The sequence below is a fragment of the Schistocerca nitens genome, chromosome 6, assembly GCF_023898315.1.
Source record: "Schistocerca nitens isolate TAMUIC-IGC-003100 chromosome 6, iqSchNite1.1, whole genome shotgun sequence".
Classification (NCBI taxonomy): Eukaryota; Metazoa; Arthropoda; class Insecta; order Orthoptera; family Acrididae; genus Schistocerca; species Schistocerca nitens.
The window spans coordinates 377,942,140-377,959,462 of record NC_064619.1 but is presented as its reverse complement, the minus strand read 5'-3'; the positions used below and the strand labels follow the sequence as shown (position 1 = coordinate 377,959,462).

The 17,323-nt window shown below is 48.0% G+C and overlaps 1 protein-coding gene across 6 annotated transcripts in view; it reads right to left on the bottom strand.

Annotated features, from left to right (window-relative positions):
• LOC126262307 (uncharacterized) overlaps positions 1–17,323 on the bottom strand; it is a 231,160-nt gene that overhangs the window by 109,319 nt on the left and 104,518 nt on the right. For 2 of the 6 annotated variants that reach the window (XM_049958845.1, XM_049958846.1), the window contains exons 2-3: positions 9,961–10,032; positions 9,731–9,855 (exon numbers count right to left, since the gene is read on the bottom strand). The gene's annotated coding sequence lies outside the window, so the exon portion shown is untranslated. Of the gene's footprint in view, positions 1–9,730; positions 9,886–9,960; positions 10,033–17,323 lie in introns of all 6 variants that reach the window. The other 4 variants (XM_049958850.1, XM_049958851.1, XM_049958847.1 and 1 more) reach the window with 3 other exon arrangements.

Sequence of the window (17,323 nt, the reverse complement as noted above, 5' to 3'; positions counted from 1 at the left end):
AGGAAGGGAGGGTGGGAGGGAGGGAGGGAGAGAGTGTTACAACGAAGGGTGTTATGTTCCGTGACGATACATGATCATTTAGCAAACGCGAGAGCTGCTCAACAATCTCTAGACGCTGACTCTACGAAGAGGCGTTTTGTATAACGGAGAGGTTTTGCTGCTGAAATTCAGAAGCGTCGGGCAACATTTACCGCCATCGCACATACGTCTCGCGAAATGACCACGACGAAAAAAGAAGAGGAAGCTCATATGGAGGTAGGAGATATTGGTGCCAGAAGTACACACACACACACACACACACACACACACACACACACACACACACACACACAACCGTAAAAAGGCTTGCGGAGTATAGATACAGATATCCCACAGCCCTGACTTTTCACCGCCGCAAACACAGCTTCTCTCACTCCGTGCGGTACATCGTGATTCTCGCTGCCGCGCGGAAAACTGTTTCAGATGTACGACTTAATGAACTATCTAGTGGAAAACTTCTTATTTACTAACGTCTTGAAGGTTACAATCCCTTGGTAACATGGCTCGAATGAATTACACTACTGGCCATTAAAATTGCTACACCACGAAGATGACGTGTTACAGACGCGAAATTTAACCGACAGGAAGAAAACGCTGTGATATGCAAATGATTAGCTTTTCAGAGCATTCACACAAGGTTGGCGCCGGTGGCGACACCTATATCGTGCTGAGACGAGGAAAGTTTCCAACCGATTTCTCATACACAAACAGCAGTTGATCGGCGTTGCCTGGTGAAACGTTGTTGTCATGCCTCGTGTAAGGAGGAGAAATGCGTACCATCACGTTTCCGACTTTGATAATGGTCGGATTGTAGCCTATCGCGATTGCGGTTTATCGTATCGCGACATTGCTCCTCGCGTTGGTCGAGATCCAATGACTGTCGGCAGAATATGGAATCGGTGGGTTCAGGGGGGTAATACGGAACGCCGTGCTGCATCCCAACGGCCTCGTATCACTAGCAGTCGAGATCACAGGCATCTTATCCGCATGGCTGTAACGGATCGTGCAACCACGTCTCGATTCCTGAGTCAACAGATGCGGACGTTTGCAAGACAACAACCATCTGTAGTAACCATACCAACAGCGGGAACGGCTTGGGCTGCGGATAGGAGCCGCCGGGCGGGGGAGCCGCCGGCGGTGGAGCACGCACCACCAGGTAAACACAGGACGAGTCGGACGACAGACCAACGACAACTAACGACAACTGACAACAACCGACCACGACCGACTATGAGCGACACAACAAGGAAGAGATAAACAACGGAGGCTCGTGGAAACCATAACACCAAACACCAAACGTAAATCCACTCGGAACCAGAGCCAGGCAAATGTCAACAACGAGCAACGACCAGAACGCAGTACCGCCGAGATAGAAACGAAATCCAGAGCGAGTACCAAACTGGCTGGACTAGGTTTCTTTTTCTTTATTGTATTTCAATTCCCCATCGGGGCGGGCTGGCAGCAGCATATGCGCTGCTCTTCAGCCGAAAGACTTAGAACAAACAATAGTAGACATTTAAAAATAACAAAGGAGAGAATATGGTGAACATAGATATAAAAAAGGGGGAACATCATGGAAGGCAATAGATAAAAAACGGGATGACTGTAAAATGGAGATAAAAAACTATTTAAAAGTAGCACACACAAAAAGCCACACACTGCGACAATTAAATGAACACAAGGCACAGTATGACTGGAGCATAAAAGGTATCGACGGATGGCGAGCACAGAACAAACACTGACGGCGAACCTCAAGGCAATACACAATTAAAATCACACCTCTTGACGCACAGGAGAAACAGCGCTAAACACAACACTGATGTGGCACACTGACGATGATCAAAACGGAGGATCTGCCAGGCGCAAGGAGATGACGAGACCGGAAGAAGGGAGGGAGGGAGGGAGGGAGGGAGGGAGGGAGGGAGGGACGGAGGGGAAGAGAGGGGGGAGATGAGCGGGGGGCGCGCTGAAGAGGGCCAGGTATGGAGGGATGTGGGAAGGAAAGAGGCAAGTATGGGGAGCAGGGTCTCAGGGGGGGGGAGGAGGAAAATCCGCTCTGGGAGAAGGAGGGGAGAGGAAATAGGGGGCCCTGGGGAGGGGGGGGGGAACAAGGCCAGGTTATAGTTGGAAGGAAGGGTAGATGTCACAGCGAAGTTCGTCATCCGGGAGGGGGAGGTGTTGGAAATTGCCCTGATGAAGGAGATGGAGGGTGTGGAGGTGGAGAGAGGTAGGGATACAGCGATAGGGGCGCGGTAACGGGCGGGGGTGGAGAGGAAGGAGGAAACCAGAGGGTGGGGTGGGGGGGGGGGGGATCAAGCCTGCGGACAATGTAAAGGATGCGGAGATGTTGGAGGAACAGGAGGGGGTGGGGGAAGGGGATCAGTTCATACAGGAGCCGTGTGGGGGAAGGAAGGCGGATACAGAAGGCAAGGTGGAGTGCATGGCGTTCAAGGATTTGGAGGGCCTTGTAAAAGTGGGTGGGGGCGGAGATCCAGGCAATGCTGGCATAACAGAGGATAGGACGGATGAGGGATTTGTAGGTGTGGAGGATGGTAGAAGGATGCAATCCCCATGTCTGGCCAGACAGGAGTTTCAGAAGGCGGAGGTGGGAATGGGCTTTCTGCTGGACGGTCTGGAGATGAGGGGTCCAGCTGAGGTGTCGGTCGAGGGTGAGGACAAGGTATTTCAGGGTGGGGGTGAGCTGGATGGGACGACCATAAAGGGTGAGGTAGAAATCATGGAGGCGAAAGGAGCGAGTGGTGCGGCCTATGATGATTGCCTGGGTTTTGGAGGGGTTGAGACGGAGGAACCACTGATTACACCAAGTGGTGAACTGGTTAAGGTGGGTTTGGAGGGTACGTTGGGACCGTTGAAGGGTAGGATAGGGAGCCAGGAAGGCGGTGTCATCAGCATACTGGTGGAGGTGTACTGGTGGGGGTGGCTTGGGCATATCAGCCGTATACAAGAGATAAAGGAGAGGGGAGAGGACAGAACCCTGGGGGATGCCAGCCATGGGATAAAAGATACAGGAGCTGGTGTTGTGGAGGGTGGCATAGGAAGGACGGTGCGAAAGGAAGGAAGCGACCAGACGGACAAAATTGATAGGCAGGGCGTAGGCTTGGAGTTTAAAGAGGAGACTGGGATGCCATACACGGTCATAGGCATTTTGGAGGTCAAGGGAAAACAAAAATGGCGGAGCGACGGGAGTTGAGCTGGAGGGACAGAAGGTGAACAAGATTGAGGAGTTGGTCTTCAGCAGAGAAGGAGGGTCGGAAGCCACACTGGGTAAGGGGGAGGAGGTGGTGTTGAGCAAGGTGCTGATGGATACAGTGGGAGAGGATGGATACAAAGACCTTACTGAAGACGGAGGTGAGGCAGATGGGACGATAGGAAGAGGCAGCAGAAGGGGGTTTGTTGGGTTTGAGGAATAAGAGGACGCGGGAGGTCTTCCACAGGTCAGGGTAGAAGCCAGTAGAGAGGATGACATTATAGAGATGGGCGAGGACAGTCAGGAAGGAATAGGGGCTTTCTCGAAGGTGACGGTAGGTGACACAGTCGTGACCAGGGGCCGTGTTGCGTTTGGACCGGAGGATAAGTTTAATGTCTTGTGCTGTGATGGGAGAGTTTATGTTGGAGGGGGGGCAACTGCCCCAAGTACTGGAGACTAGGAGCAAGTGGAGCGACCGAGGTATCGGCACGTTCCATGACGGTGGGGAAAAGAGAATAATCAAAGTGGGGATCATCGGAGATGGAGAAGACCTCGGAAAGGTGGGAAGCGAAGTGGTTGGCCCCACTGAGGTTGTCGGGAAGGGGGCGATCGTTATGGCAAAGGAGATAGTGGGGAGCGGAAAGGAAACCAGTAATGCAATGGAAGGTGGACCAGTACTTGGAGGAGTTGATAGGGAGGGTGGCGTTGAGTCGTGTGCAGGTCTGGCGCCAGTCTTGGCGTTTCGTTGCTGTAATAAGGTTCCGTACATGTCGCTGTATTTGCCGGTGGCGTTGGAGTGTATCCCTGTCACGAGTCCGCAGGAAGGAGCGATAGAGGCGGCGGGATTCACAGAGGAGGACAGCCCGCAGAGGGAGAGTGGGACGGTGTGGGTGGATGGTTTTAGTAGGAACATGGGCCTCCACGGCGTCAGTAATTACCTTCTGAAGGAAGGACGAGGCGTGGATAATGTTGTCAGGATGGCGATAGGTAAGAGGGTGGCTTTCGACCTGGGTTGAGATGGAGTCCTGGTAGGTATGCCAGTTGGCATGGTGATAGTCATGGATGACCTTGGGAGGGGGTGCAGGGTGCGGAGCCGGAGGGGGGCGGTGAGCAGACCTTATGGTGAGAAGGACAGGGAGATGATCGCTACCTGTGGGGTCAAGGACGGCGACAGCGATACGCCCAAGGAGGTTGGCGGAGGTAATGACAACATCAGGGGTGGTGTCACTTTCGGATCGGGTGTGCTGGGGAAGGGGAACAAGGTCACCTTGGATCGTGGAAAGGAACTGATGCCACCGCCGAAGGGCAGCAGGAGTGCGGCTATGGATGTTGAGGTCGGCGGCAATCACATAGGTGGAGAAGGTGTGGTCAATGTGCAAGATGAAGTCATAAGGAAGAGGAGCAGTGGAGCGGACATAGATGGTGGCACAGGTAATGGTGAGGGAGGGGAAGAAGACGCTAAAGATAAGGTGTTCAGTGGGGTCATTGAGGAGAAGTTGTGGCCGGATGGGGATATGCTTAAGGTGGCCAATCGTGACTCCACCCTGCGCACAAGGACCAGGAGCGTCAGTGCGGTGGAGGATATAGGGAGAGTCGCGGGTAGAATGGTGGGGCTGGAGAAAGGTTTCGTTCAAGAGGAAGGTGTCAACCTGGTGGTGGGAGAGGGTGTGTATGAGGAGATATTTGTTGGAGCGGAAGGAGCGAATGTTCTGGAAGAGGGTGCAATACTCGTGCCGTGCCATGGCGGGAAGGAGGGGGGGAAGAGAGGGAAGGGAAGAGACTTAAACTAGGGTGTCGAGGCGGGTGAAGATGAAGTGGGCTTGGTTGTGGGAGTAAGTGGCGAAGGTGTTCAGGTGGAAAACGGAGCGAGCGGCAAGGGAGATTTGTTGGAAGGTGTGGGGGCGCTGAAAAGGGTGAATGTTTTGGAGAACAATGGTAAGGAACCGGATGATGTCCTCGGCCGTGGGGGGTGGACGGTGGGAATTGTTGGGATGGACAGGGGGATCGACGGGACGAACTGGGACTGTAAGCTCAGGGGTGGCTGGAGGGGGTTTAGCTTTACACTTGTGGGAGTAGATGGGATGGGGGCCATTGCAAGTATTACAGGAAGGAGGAGCAGCGAGGTTGGGGCAGTTCTTAAGAAAGTGGGAGGCCTTGCAATGGGGACAGGTGGGAGGGTTTTTGCAGTTGGGAGTCAGGTGGTCATTGTACATCAAGCACCGCTGGCAACAGTAGGATTGGGGAGGGGATTTGGAGGATTCAACAGGGTGGCGACAGTGGTATATCAGGGCACCCTGGGTGAGGAGATGGTCAATGGGTGGGGCGGACTCAGAATACCTGCACGAGATAGGTGGGACCAGAGGCATTGTGGATACGTCGGGCAGAGCGGATTTCCAGGTCCGGGTGGGAGTTCAGTTCTGCCAACACTTCATCCTCTGTGATCACCGGGCTGAGCTTGGTGATCACAGCAGTGTAGGTGGGGGGATGACGGAGAGGCTGGGGCTGACGAGGAGTGGAAGCGGAAAGGAAGGGTGTCAGAGAGGCGTGGGGGCCAAACATAACTCGTGGGAGTTTTCGCAGGAGATCTGTGTGAAAGGATGGGGACGGGGACTTGATAAGGACTGAGTCCCTGTGGGGAATGAGTTGGGAGGTGGGAGCACCAGGTAAGTACTTTTGTATCTCCATGGTGAGGGTACGAGCATCGAGGAACTTAGGATCGGGAGTGGAGGGTGGAGGGTGGGGGCCGGGGTATGGGTGGCAGGAGGAGGGGTAGTGTCCATGGAGATGGCAGGAGGAGGGGGAGGTGGTGTTGATTTTTTGTGGGAAGTGGCGGGAGGAGAGTCGGTAATGACGCACTTTTGGGGTTTTTTGGAGACTGGAGGCTGGGAGGAGGAGAGAGGGACGGGGAGGAGAGGGAGGTGGCGGTTGGCAGATCCCTGTGGCGTAGTGGAGGCGCCAGGAGAAGCAGCCGGTTCAGTGGTGGCGATGGTGGCTCGGCGCGACGTGATGCGTGCGGGAGATGCAGATGACGAAGCGATGGGGTGGATGAGAGAGGGGGAGCCGACCACCTGAGGGGCGGCAGCAGAGGCGGCAACAGAGGCGTACGTGCGGGCGGGGGTAGTAGTGGGAGCTGTTGAGGGTGTGGAGGCTGGAGGAAGAGTGTAGAAGTGTGGGTATACAGCAGGGGAGGAGATAGGGGGATGGGTAAGTGGAGGGAAGGGGAGGGGAGGTGTAAGGAGGGAGGCCAGGGGCGGCACTCCAGGAAGTGATTGTGGGAGAGGGGGAGGGGGAGGTGTAGATGACAGTGGAGGTGGGAGTACCCATAGCAGACGAACGGCGACAGACAGACGGACTGGCAGCAGGCGGCGGCGGCTGCGGCGGCGATGGCGATGGTCGCCGACGAACGGACGGACGGACAGCAGGCAGCGGTGGCGGCGGCGGCTACGGCGACGGCGACGGCGATGGACAGCGAGCAGGCAGGCGGACGGACGAACAGCTACAGCAGCAAGCGGCGGGCGGGCAGACAGACAGACCGACTAACAGACAGACAGAATCTTCGAAGACGGAGATTCCACCCTGAGAGTAGCCAGGCTTTGCAATCTGACGCTTTCGAAGAAGGGGATCCAACCGTCTAGATGTTGGCTGGACTAGGGCGGAGCGGGTCCCTATATACGAAACCGGAGGGAGTGGCTATTGGCCGCTGTCTGCACGTGGCTTAGCGATGGCGCCCTCGCTGCGCGGGATAGCCGCCACGGAGGCGGAGCCCTCTATGGGCTGACCACGTCCATTTGTTATGCCGCGTGTTCGACTTCCGCGGCGGAAGGTACTAGACCATATGTAAGAACAGTTCGACGACGTTTGCAGCAGCATGGACTATCAGCTCGGAGACCATGGCTGCGGTTACCCTTGACGCTGCATCAAGGACAGGAGCGCCTGCGATGGTGTACTCAACGACGAACCTGGGTGCACGAATGACAAAACGTCATTTTTTTCGAATGAATCCAGGTTCTGTTTACAGCATCATGATGGTCGCATCCGCGTTTGGCGACATCGCGGTGAACGCACATTGGAAGCGTGTATTCGTCATCGCCATACTGGCGTATCACCCGGCGTGATGGTATGGGGTGCCATTGGTTACACGTCTCGGTCACCTCTTGTTCGCATTGACGGCACTTTGAACTTTTCAGATGTGTTACGACCCGTGGCTCTACCCTTCATTCGATCCCCGCGAAACCCTACATTTCAGCAGGATAATGCACGACCGCATGTTGCAGGTCCTGTACGGGCGTTTCTGGATACACAAAATGTTCGACTGCTGCCCTGGTCAGCACATTCTCCAGATCTCTCACCAATTGATGAACTGTGGTATCGTGTTGAAGCTGCATGGGCAGCTGTACCTCTACACGCCATCCAAGCTCTGTTTAACTCAATGCCCAGGCGTATAAAGGCCGTTATTATGGCTAGAGGTGGTTGTTCTGGGTACTGCTTTCTCATGATCTATGCACCCAAAATGCGTAAAAATGTAATCACATGTCAGTTCTAGTATAATATATTAGTCCAATGAATACCCGTTTATCTTCTGCATTTCTTCTTGGTGTAGCAATTTTAATGGCCGGTAGTGTAAAAAACGAAAGATGTGATGAAAACAGTATCAGTGATATGAAATTAAAATTGTAGTAAGATTATGTACACATGAGTCCAGCACCGTGACAGGAAATTCAGTGAGTACGCTACTTTTATGATGACCGTCACCTAAAGTGGAACCGTGTCCGTGTGCCTGTAGGGGCTCTAAGAACGCAACGTTCGAAAGGGGCACAATGCTCAGTCTTCTGGAAATGGCTCGGTCATCTCCTGATATTTCGGCTAGCACAGGTCACGCTGCTACAGTAGACCAGAATGTAATGTCCCTTCAACATCTGAGAGATAGCGTGGATGTTTCGAAAAATCAGTCACGGCATTTGTCTGGAATGTTTTAGGGCAACCACGGTAAATATAAATCCAGTAGACCGGATCGAAACGATACAAGTAAAGTTGTATGCCACTGTTGGCTGGGAGACTCCGCAGGGCAGTTTCCGCTGCCTAATTGGAAAAGTTTTACTGTTCTTCGCGCACATTGGCACTTTTCCTCCATGAAGTGTGGGGAGTTGTGTGCTTAAGTGTCTTTGATAAGTGTAAGTGACTGTAATGGGTATGTGCAGCATGGTGCCATGTTTGTGTTGGATGATGAGGGTGAAACTCAGTACCAGATCATAGCCTGTTCCTCTTTAATAGCACCGACTTTGTCCCCATCTGACGAACAGGTTACCATCAGCAGAGCCATGTGCCCTGAATTCATGAAACATTGCGGACAGGTTTGACATTTAATACAGGACTTCGGCGCAAAGACTGGTGATCAGGAACTTAACGCCACAACTCCCCTTTGCTATAAAGGTGAAGGGATGGCAACCACCGGCACGTAACGTACCCACCCAGGTGGTTACCCATCCAAGCACTGGCCACACCCTACGTAGCTTAACTTCGGTGACCTGACGAGAACCGGTGTAATCAACGAGTCAAAGTAGTTGACCTGACGACTCTTAGGAGAGAGACCCTCTATATTTCTTAGATACATATAGGTATATTTATAAGATATTAGGCAAAATATTTATTTCATATTTTAATAATCTTTCCAACATGTACTTGCAAAATACAAACCTTGTGTCTCACGGACTTCTTATGGCACTTAACTCTTACGAACTCTTTTACACACATCACAGATAAATGCAAAGGGTCCGAAAACTATTTTCTTTGTTACGATCTTTATTTTCTTATCTGCTACTATTTAACACGGAAAGGTGAAACTCTTGTCAAAAACGTTGGAAGAATTCTTTCGATTCTGATTTAATCAGCGTAGCTGTACTCTTAGCGCTACTGTAACCAGGAAATGATTGAATTAGCTAGTGTAAGTGGAAGGAGTCATGGGTATTCTTTCGCTTATGGGCTGGAAAGTATCTATTGAAATATGGGGTCCACGAACTTACGAAGGAGGTGCTTACGAAGGTCCATGCAGATTGCATCGTGTGTTTAGGCAAAATTAAAACGAAATAGTGAGTACATGCTTGATATTCTGAAGCCTGTTAACAACGACATTTCATTTTATTACGCGAAGGTGTGGACTCTTGACTCATCAAAAGAATTTTGCGTAGAAGTTTTGTGTTGACTCACTTTTCTGAAATAACTTTTCTGCCTAACTCCAAGAAGAAAGACGCATTTAGATATTTGTTAAACGATTGCATTTTGTTCAGGTACAATACACAACGGTTTTCCGTAAAAAGTGAGTCAAGATAATTCCTAGTTATTTACTGTACAACAAAAAGAAATTAAATCTGCAAACAGTATTGATTTTTCTCTGAAATAGCGATATATTTCTGTTATTTTAACCCGAGTTGCTAAATATGTAAAAAAAACTTTTCTATAATTATTTTAAAGATTAAAAATCCAAACCTGTTCATTGGCCTCTTGCTCAATAGCTGCAATTCATGAAATGCATCAGTAATACACCTTCGCATCATATGGATGTCAGTAGATTTTAGAGAATTTATCTGCGAAACGGAAACGTTCTGAACTTGCTGTAACGTAAGGTCAAATAATAAACAATACTGATGATGGAACTCATTTGTTTTCTCAACATACCGTATAAAGTGACTTGTGGAGTGAAATAATTTTATGCTCACCTTATTGTACCCATACTGCCTCGTAGTGTCTGGAACCCCACTGATTTTCAAACTGGTTCATCAGTTCATCTCCTAGAAAAAAGAAATCGTAAGTGTTAATGTAATGAAAGAGGAAGCCGCCTAGTAGAATTTTGCACAGAGCATAACTTAATCATAGCTAACACTTGGTTCAAGAACCATAAAAGAAGGTTGTATACCTGGAAGAATCCTGGAGATACTAATAGGTATCAGATAGATTATATAATGGTAAGACAGAGATTTAGGAACCAGGTTTTAAATTGTAAGACATTTCCAGGGGCAGATGTGGATTCTGACCACAATCTATTGGTTATGAACTGCAGATTGAAACTGAAGAAACTGCAAAAAGGTGGGAATTTAAGGAGATGGGACCTGGATAAACTGAAAGAACCAGAGGTTGTAGAGAGTTTCAGGGAGAGCATAAGGGAACAATTGACAGGAATGGGGGAAAGAAATACAGTAGAAGAACAATGGGTAGCTCTGAGGGATGAAGTAGTGAAGGCAGCAGAGGATCAAGTAGGTAAAAAGACGAGGGCTAATAGAAATCCTTGGGTAACAGAAGAAATATTGAATTTAATTGATGAAAGGAGAAAATATAAAAATGCAGTAAATGAAGCAGGCAAAAGGGAATACAAACGTCTCAAAAATGAGATCGACAGAAAGTGCAAAATGGCTAAGCAGGGATGGCTAGAGGACAAATGTAAGGATGTAGAGGCTTGTCTCACTAGGGGTAAGATAGATACTGCCTACAGGAAAATTAAAGAGACCTTAGGAGAGAAGAGAACCACTTGTATGAATATCAGGAGCGCAGATGGCAACCCAGTTCTAAGCAAAGAAGGGAAGGCAGAAAGGTGGAAGGAGTATATAGAGGGTTTATACAAGGGCGATGTACTTGAGGACAATATTATGGAAATGAAGATGGAGATGAAGATGAAATGGGAGATAAGATACTGCGTGAAGAGTTTGACAGAGCACTGAAAGACCTGAGTCGAAACAAGGCCCCGGGAGTAGACAACATTCCATTAGAACTACTGATGGCCTTGGGAGAGCCAGTCATGACAAAACTCTACCATCTGGTGAGCAAGATGTATGAGACAGGCGAAATACCCACAGACTTCAAGAAGAATATAATAATTCCAATACCAAAGAAAGCAGGTGTTGACAGATGTGAAAATTACCGAACTATCAGTTTAATAAGTCACAGCTGCAAAATACTAACGCGAATTCTTTACAGACGAATGGAAAAACTGGTAGAAGCGGACCTCGGGGAAGATCAGTTTGGATTCCGTAGAAATGTTGGAACACGTGAGGCAATACTAACCTTACGACTTATCTTAGAAGAAAGATTAAGAAAAGGCAAACCTACGTTTCTAGCATTTGTAGACTTAGAGAAAGCTTTTGACAACGTTAACTGGAATACTCTCTTTCAAATTCTGAAGGTGGCAGGGGTAAAATACAGGGAGCGAAAGGCTATTTACAATTTGTACAGAAACCAGATGGCAGTTATAAGAGTCGAGGGGCATGAAAGGGAAGCAGTGGTTGGGAAAGGAGTGAGACAGGGTTGTAGCCTCTCCCCGATGTTATTCAATCTGTATATTGAGCAAGCAGTAAAGGAAACAAAAGAAAAATTTGGAGTAGGTATTAAAATTCATGGAGAAGAAGTAAAAACTTTGAGGTTCGCCGATGACATTGTAATTCTGTCAGAGACAGCAAAGGACTTGGAAGAGCAGTTGAACGGAATGGACAGTGTCTTGAAAGGGGGATATAAGATGAACATCAACAAAAGCAAAACGAGGATAATGGAATGTAGTCAAATTAAATCGGGTGATGCTGAGGGGATTAAACTAGGAAATGAGACACTTAAAGTAGTAAAGGAGTTTTGCTATTTAGGGAGTAAAATAACTAATGATGGTCGAAGTAGAGAGGATATAAAATGTAGACTGGCAATGGCAGTTTCTCAAGAAGAGAAATTTGTTAACATCAAGTATAGATTTAAGTGTCAGGAAGTCATTTCTGAAAGTATTTGTATGGAGTGTAGCCATGTATGGAAGTGAAACATGGACGATAACTAGTTTGGACAAGAAGAGAATAGAAGCTTTCGAAATGTGGTGCTACAGAAGAATGCTGAAGATAAGATGGGTAGATCACGTAACTAATGAGGAGGTATTGAATAGGATTGGGGAGAAGAGAAGTTTGTGGCACAACTTGACTAGAAGAAGGGATCGGTTGGTAGGACATGTTTTGAGGCATCAAGGGATCACAAATTTAGCATTGGAGGGCAGCGTGGAGGGTAAAAATCGTAGAGGGAGACCAAGAGATGAATACACTAAGCAGATTCAGAAGGATGTTGGTTGCAGTAGGTACTGGGAGATGAAGAAGCTTGCACAGGATAGAGTAGCATGGAGAGCTGCATCAAACCAGTCTCAGGACTGAAGACCACAACAACAACAAGTGTTAATTCTTCAATATTACACAGGAAGATTCTTTTGTAACAGGTCTAGAAGAGTCGTGGTTATTTATGAAACTATGGTAGGTATTTACGGAAAAATTGTGGTAAAGTCTTTCGAGTGATTAGCGGGCGACATCCAGCTCCCACTATCTTGTGCTAACCATTTTGCACTGCTGAGTCAAAACAAGACAGCTGCTTAAAAGCGTGTTGACGCAGCTCCAGAACGTAATACAGTAACTATTCTGCGTGGCATGGATTCCACAAGTCTTTGGAAGGTTTCCAGAGATATGTGGAACTAGATGTCTACGAACAGGTAGGGCAATTACCGTAAATTGCGTGCCAGTGGGTTTTGGCTGCAGAGGTGGCATGCCGGTAACGTCCCAGGTGTGTTCCATTGGGTTCAAATCGGCCGAATTTCGTGGCCAAGACGTCGACGTAAGTTCACTATCAGGCTCCTTAAACCACTGTAACACGATTTTGGCCTTTTGAGACTGATTTATCCTGCTGGAAGAGGCCATCGCCGTAGTAGAAGAGATAAGGGACGAAGGAATGCAGATGGTCCGCAGTAATGTTCAGATAGTCCACAGTTGTCATCTTGCTTTCGATTACTATATCAGGTTCCATGGAAGTTCAGGTGAATGTTCCCCTTAGCAAATTACAGTCCTCGCTGGCATGCGTTTCTGGCGCACTGCTTCGATCGGTGGTTGGGCATATCCGGACACATCCGTCGTCCCAGTGTACCAAGAAACGCAATTCATCCAATCAGACGACACGCTTTCATTGATTCACGGTCCGCTTTACATGATCCCGCGTCCACTGCAATCTTAATTGAAGATGTCGTTGGGTCAATAAGGGAACATGTAGGACACCTGCTGGAGAGCCCCTTGTTCAGCACTGAGCGCTGAATGCCGTGTTTCGAAATACTTGTGCCTGCTCCACCATTGTCAGATCCGTCACCTATCCTGCTTTACAGAGCGCGCAAGCTCTGTTGTGAGACGCAGATGTTCAACACCTTGTCGCCTACTCGTGGTTCCACCATTCACCAACCACTTTCCATAGACACTAAGACAACAGCACGCGAAAAACCGACCAGCTTCGCAGTTTCCGAGATCTTCTTTCCCACTTGCCAGATTATAATAATCTGCCCTTTTCCAAAGTTACTTTTGTTTACGGTTTCCCCATTTGCGGTCCGTATCGTCGCTAGAATGATTTCCCAGCCGTTCCGCAGGGTGTTTAAAATTTTTTTCACCAAACGTATTGGAGTGATAGATCAAGTCATGGGGGAACCACTTTTGTGAGAGGTAAAATGTTCGTTGACGCTTCCCAGCGACGTTAGGCGTCACTTTGTATTGGTTATGCCTGTGAGAGGCGGCAGGGCATATACACTCTGTGACGTGTGTATGCAATGTGTTTCCTATAATCATCTGCTCTGTATGAAAATGTGGAGGCCGAATCAATTACACTGGACTCGCATTCGGGAGGACGATGGTTCAATCCCGTGTCCAGCCATCCTGATTTAGGTTTTCCGTGATTTCCCTAAATCGCTTCAGGCAAATGCCGAGATGGTTCCTTTGAAAGGACACGGCCGATTTCCTTCCCAATCCTTCCCTCACCCGAGCTTGCGCTCCGTCTCTAATGACCTCGTTGTCGACGGGACGTTAAACACTAACCACCACCACCACCGCCGAATCAATTAAAGTTTCTGAATCGCTTCTAAAATATCTTTATATGCTCACAGATATAAATTCTTAAGGTATCCTTGTTGAAAATCACTATCAGTTTACTGGGGTAGATAGTATGCAGCACACCTGGTTAGTAAACCCTGGTAGTTTAGTGAAATGTCGTCGTCCCAGGACCGGCGAGTATTGAAGGACACCTAACGTCACTGGAAGTGTCAGTGAACATATCATCTCTAACTAAAGTACGTTGTTCCCCATTACTTGATCTATCACCCCTACAGGTTTGACGCAAAGACTTTGAAACACACTGTATACTTCCCATGCCATGTCACGTAACTGCAACGGCACCAGGATGCACTCAGTCTCGCCGTGGGCAGTGGTTACAATGTTCTGGTTCATCAATTAAATGCGTATCTGCTTACTTCTTAAACTCATTATCCTAAATCATCTGTTCTACGTATTGACCCGCCAGGTTAGCCGAGAGCGCTAATGAGCTGCATCCGACTCGGATAGGCGCACCGGCCCCGCATCGAATACGCCCGGCGGATTAACGACGAGGGCCGGTGTGCCGGCCAACCTGGACGTGGTTTTTAGGCGATTTTCCACATCTCTCTAGGTGAATACCGGGCTGGTCCCCACGTCCCGTCTCAGTCACACGACTCGCAGACATCTGAACACGTTCACACTCTTCCATGGATTACACTAGACGCAGACAGCTGGGGTACACTAATTCCGTCCTGTTGGGTACGGGGTGGCGGCAGGAAGGGCATCCGGCCACCCCTTAAACATTAACCTTGCCAAATCGGATACTAACAATGTCGACCTTGCGTAACTATAGGATAAAGGAACAAGCGAAAGAAGATTTGTTCTGCATATTCTTTGCATGACGTTTACAAACTTTCTTTCCCATCTCAAGATAGAAAGCTGTCGTATGAGTTGTGTCCAAGAAGTACCACAACTTCTGATCAGTCGCGAAATGGAAACCACAGTGAAAATCCGATGAAGCTTTGCACAGATGTGTTGAGCAGTGTCTCTAGGAATCCTGTCGATCGCGTCACATAGCACTCTGCAGTTCTGAGCGCACAGTGAGCTCGTAAAGATACCTAGAAGATGTCTCCCGCCAAGTATGGATGCCAATCGAGAGATTTCGTCTGATTTCATGCAAGCCCACATAAGGTAACTATCACGCAGTTTCTTCTTCACGGCAATCCTCTCTCGAACACTGCAGGGGTAATGAGGACGCTCCTGTAGGATGTGTCGATGGGAAGTGTTTCATCAGCCATCACACAACCTGGACGTGGCTGCATATTATTTTCCACTTGTACTCACTTGAACAGCTGACTATGAAGACAACATTTTGCCACATACAACGAGCTACAGGCAAACATAGAGAATGGATGGAAAGGATAGGCGACTGCCTTCTATAACGAGGGTGTGGGGAAGTTGGTACAAAGCTATGACAGATGTCTTAAGTCGGAGCGGCGAATACGTAGAGAAGTAGCTAGATGGCGTAGCTAATTTTTGCAAATGAAACATTTCTCATTTTCACTATAGTTCCCATTTCGCGACCGATAGGAAGATACTTTACGGAAAACCCTAGCACATGTTCCACTAACTTGCCTGTTCCTTTAGAAAGGATTTGCCACAGATTTCTTTACTCACTAATTCAGTAACGCCTCACAGCGCATTTCACAGGTTTTCAGTCCTCCTTTTCCGGTTTTCCTATTGTTCGCCTTTTATACAGCGCAGTGCTCTAGACGTTCGATGTTTTTCCCTTGCACGCTTGTTTCAATGTTAAATTTCCCCCATCATTCTTTGAGATGCCGAAGTGGAATGAATTCGTCATGCGCTCGTCCTTTGAGAGCGTACGGGAACAGCTTAGGGCAGGATTATGAACCACCTCGTATCATTAGAGGTCTGCAGCATTCAGGTATCCGCGGTAGCAATTACTTTGCGGGTAAAAGCCTATGCTATATTTACAGATACTCACAATTATAATTGCTTTGTGGTTTAAAGTTGACAGAGGCAAAGCATGCCCTCGTCCTTACCGTTTAGTTTCAACAGCTTTACCTGCACATATTGGCTGTTTTGGTGTGAAATCTTTAGTGCAATTATCAAAAGCTGCCAAAAAAAAAACAACAATGTAGATCATTCCATGACGCTTCATCTTACAGACCTACAGATTAACATGGACTCCGAAATTTATCACAATTCGGAATTTTTCACGTAGCAAATCACTGTCGGAAGCGAGAAAGCGATGATGAAAAAAAAAATTCTACGAATAATCATTGTTGTTGTTGTTATTGTTGTCTTCCGTCCAGAGACTGGTTTGATGCAGCTCTCCATGCTACTCTATCCTGTGCAAGCTTCTTCATCTCCCAGTACCTACTGCAACCTACATCCTTCTGAATATGCTTAGTGTATTCATCTCTTGGTCTCCCTCTACGATTTTTAGCCTCCACGCTGCCCTCCAATACTAAATTGGTGATCCTTTGATGCCTCAGAACATGTCCTACCAACCGATCCCTTCTTCTGGTCTAGTAGTCCCACAATTCTTTTCAATACCTCCTCATTAGTTTTGTGATCTACCCATCTAATCTTCAGCATTCTTCTGTAGCACCACATTTCGAAAGCATCTATTCTCTTCTTGTCTAAGCTATTTATCGTCCACGTTTCACTTCCATAGATTGCTACACTCCATACAAATACTTTCAGAAATGACTTCCTGACACTTAAATCTATACTCGATGTTAACAAATTTCTCTTCTTCAGAAACGCTTTTCTTGCCATTGCCAGTCTACATTTTATATCCTCTCTAGTTCGTCCATCATCAGTTATTTAGCTCCCCAAATAGCAAAACTCCTTTACTATTTTAAGTGTCTCATTTCCTAATCTAATTCCCTCAGCATCGCCCGACTTAATTCGACTACATTCCATTCTCCTCGTCATGCTTTTGTTGATGTTCATCTTATATCTTCCTTTTAAGACACTGTCCATTCCGTTGAACTGCTCTTCCAAGTCCTTTGCTGTCTCTGACAGAATTACAATGTCATCGGCGAACCTCAAAACTTTTATTTCTTCTCCGTGGAGAATAATCATTATGCAAATGAAAATAATTCAGACCTGGCGTAAGACTCCCGTCAGAGTTGTGACATATCGAACAAGTCAAATGATCTAAAAAATTGTGAAATCCACGTGTGCGGATGAGGAACTTGCA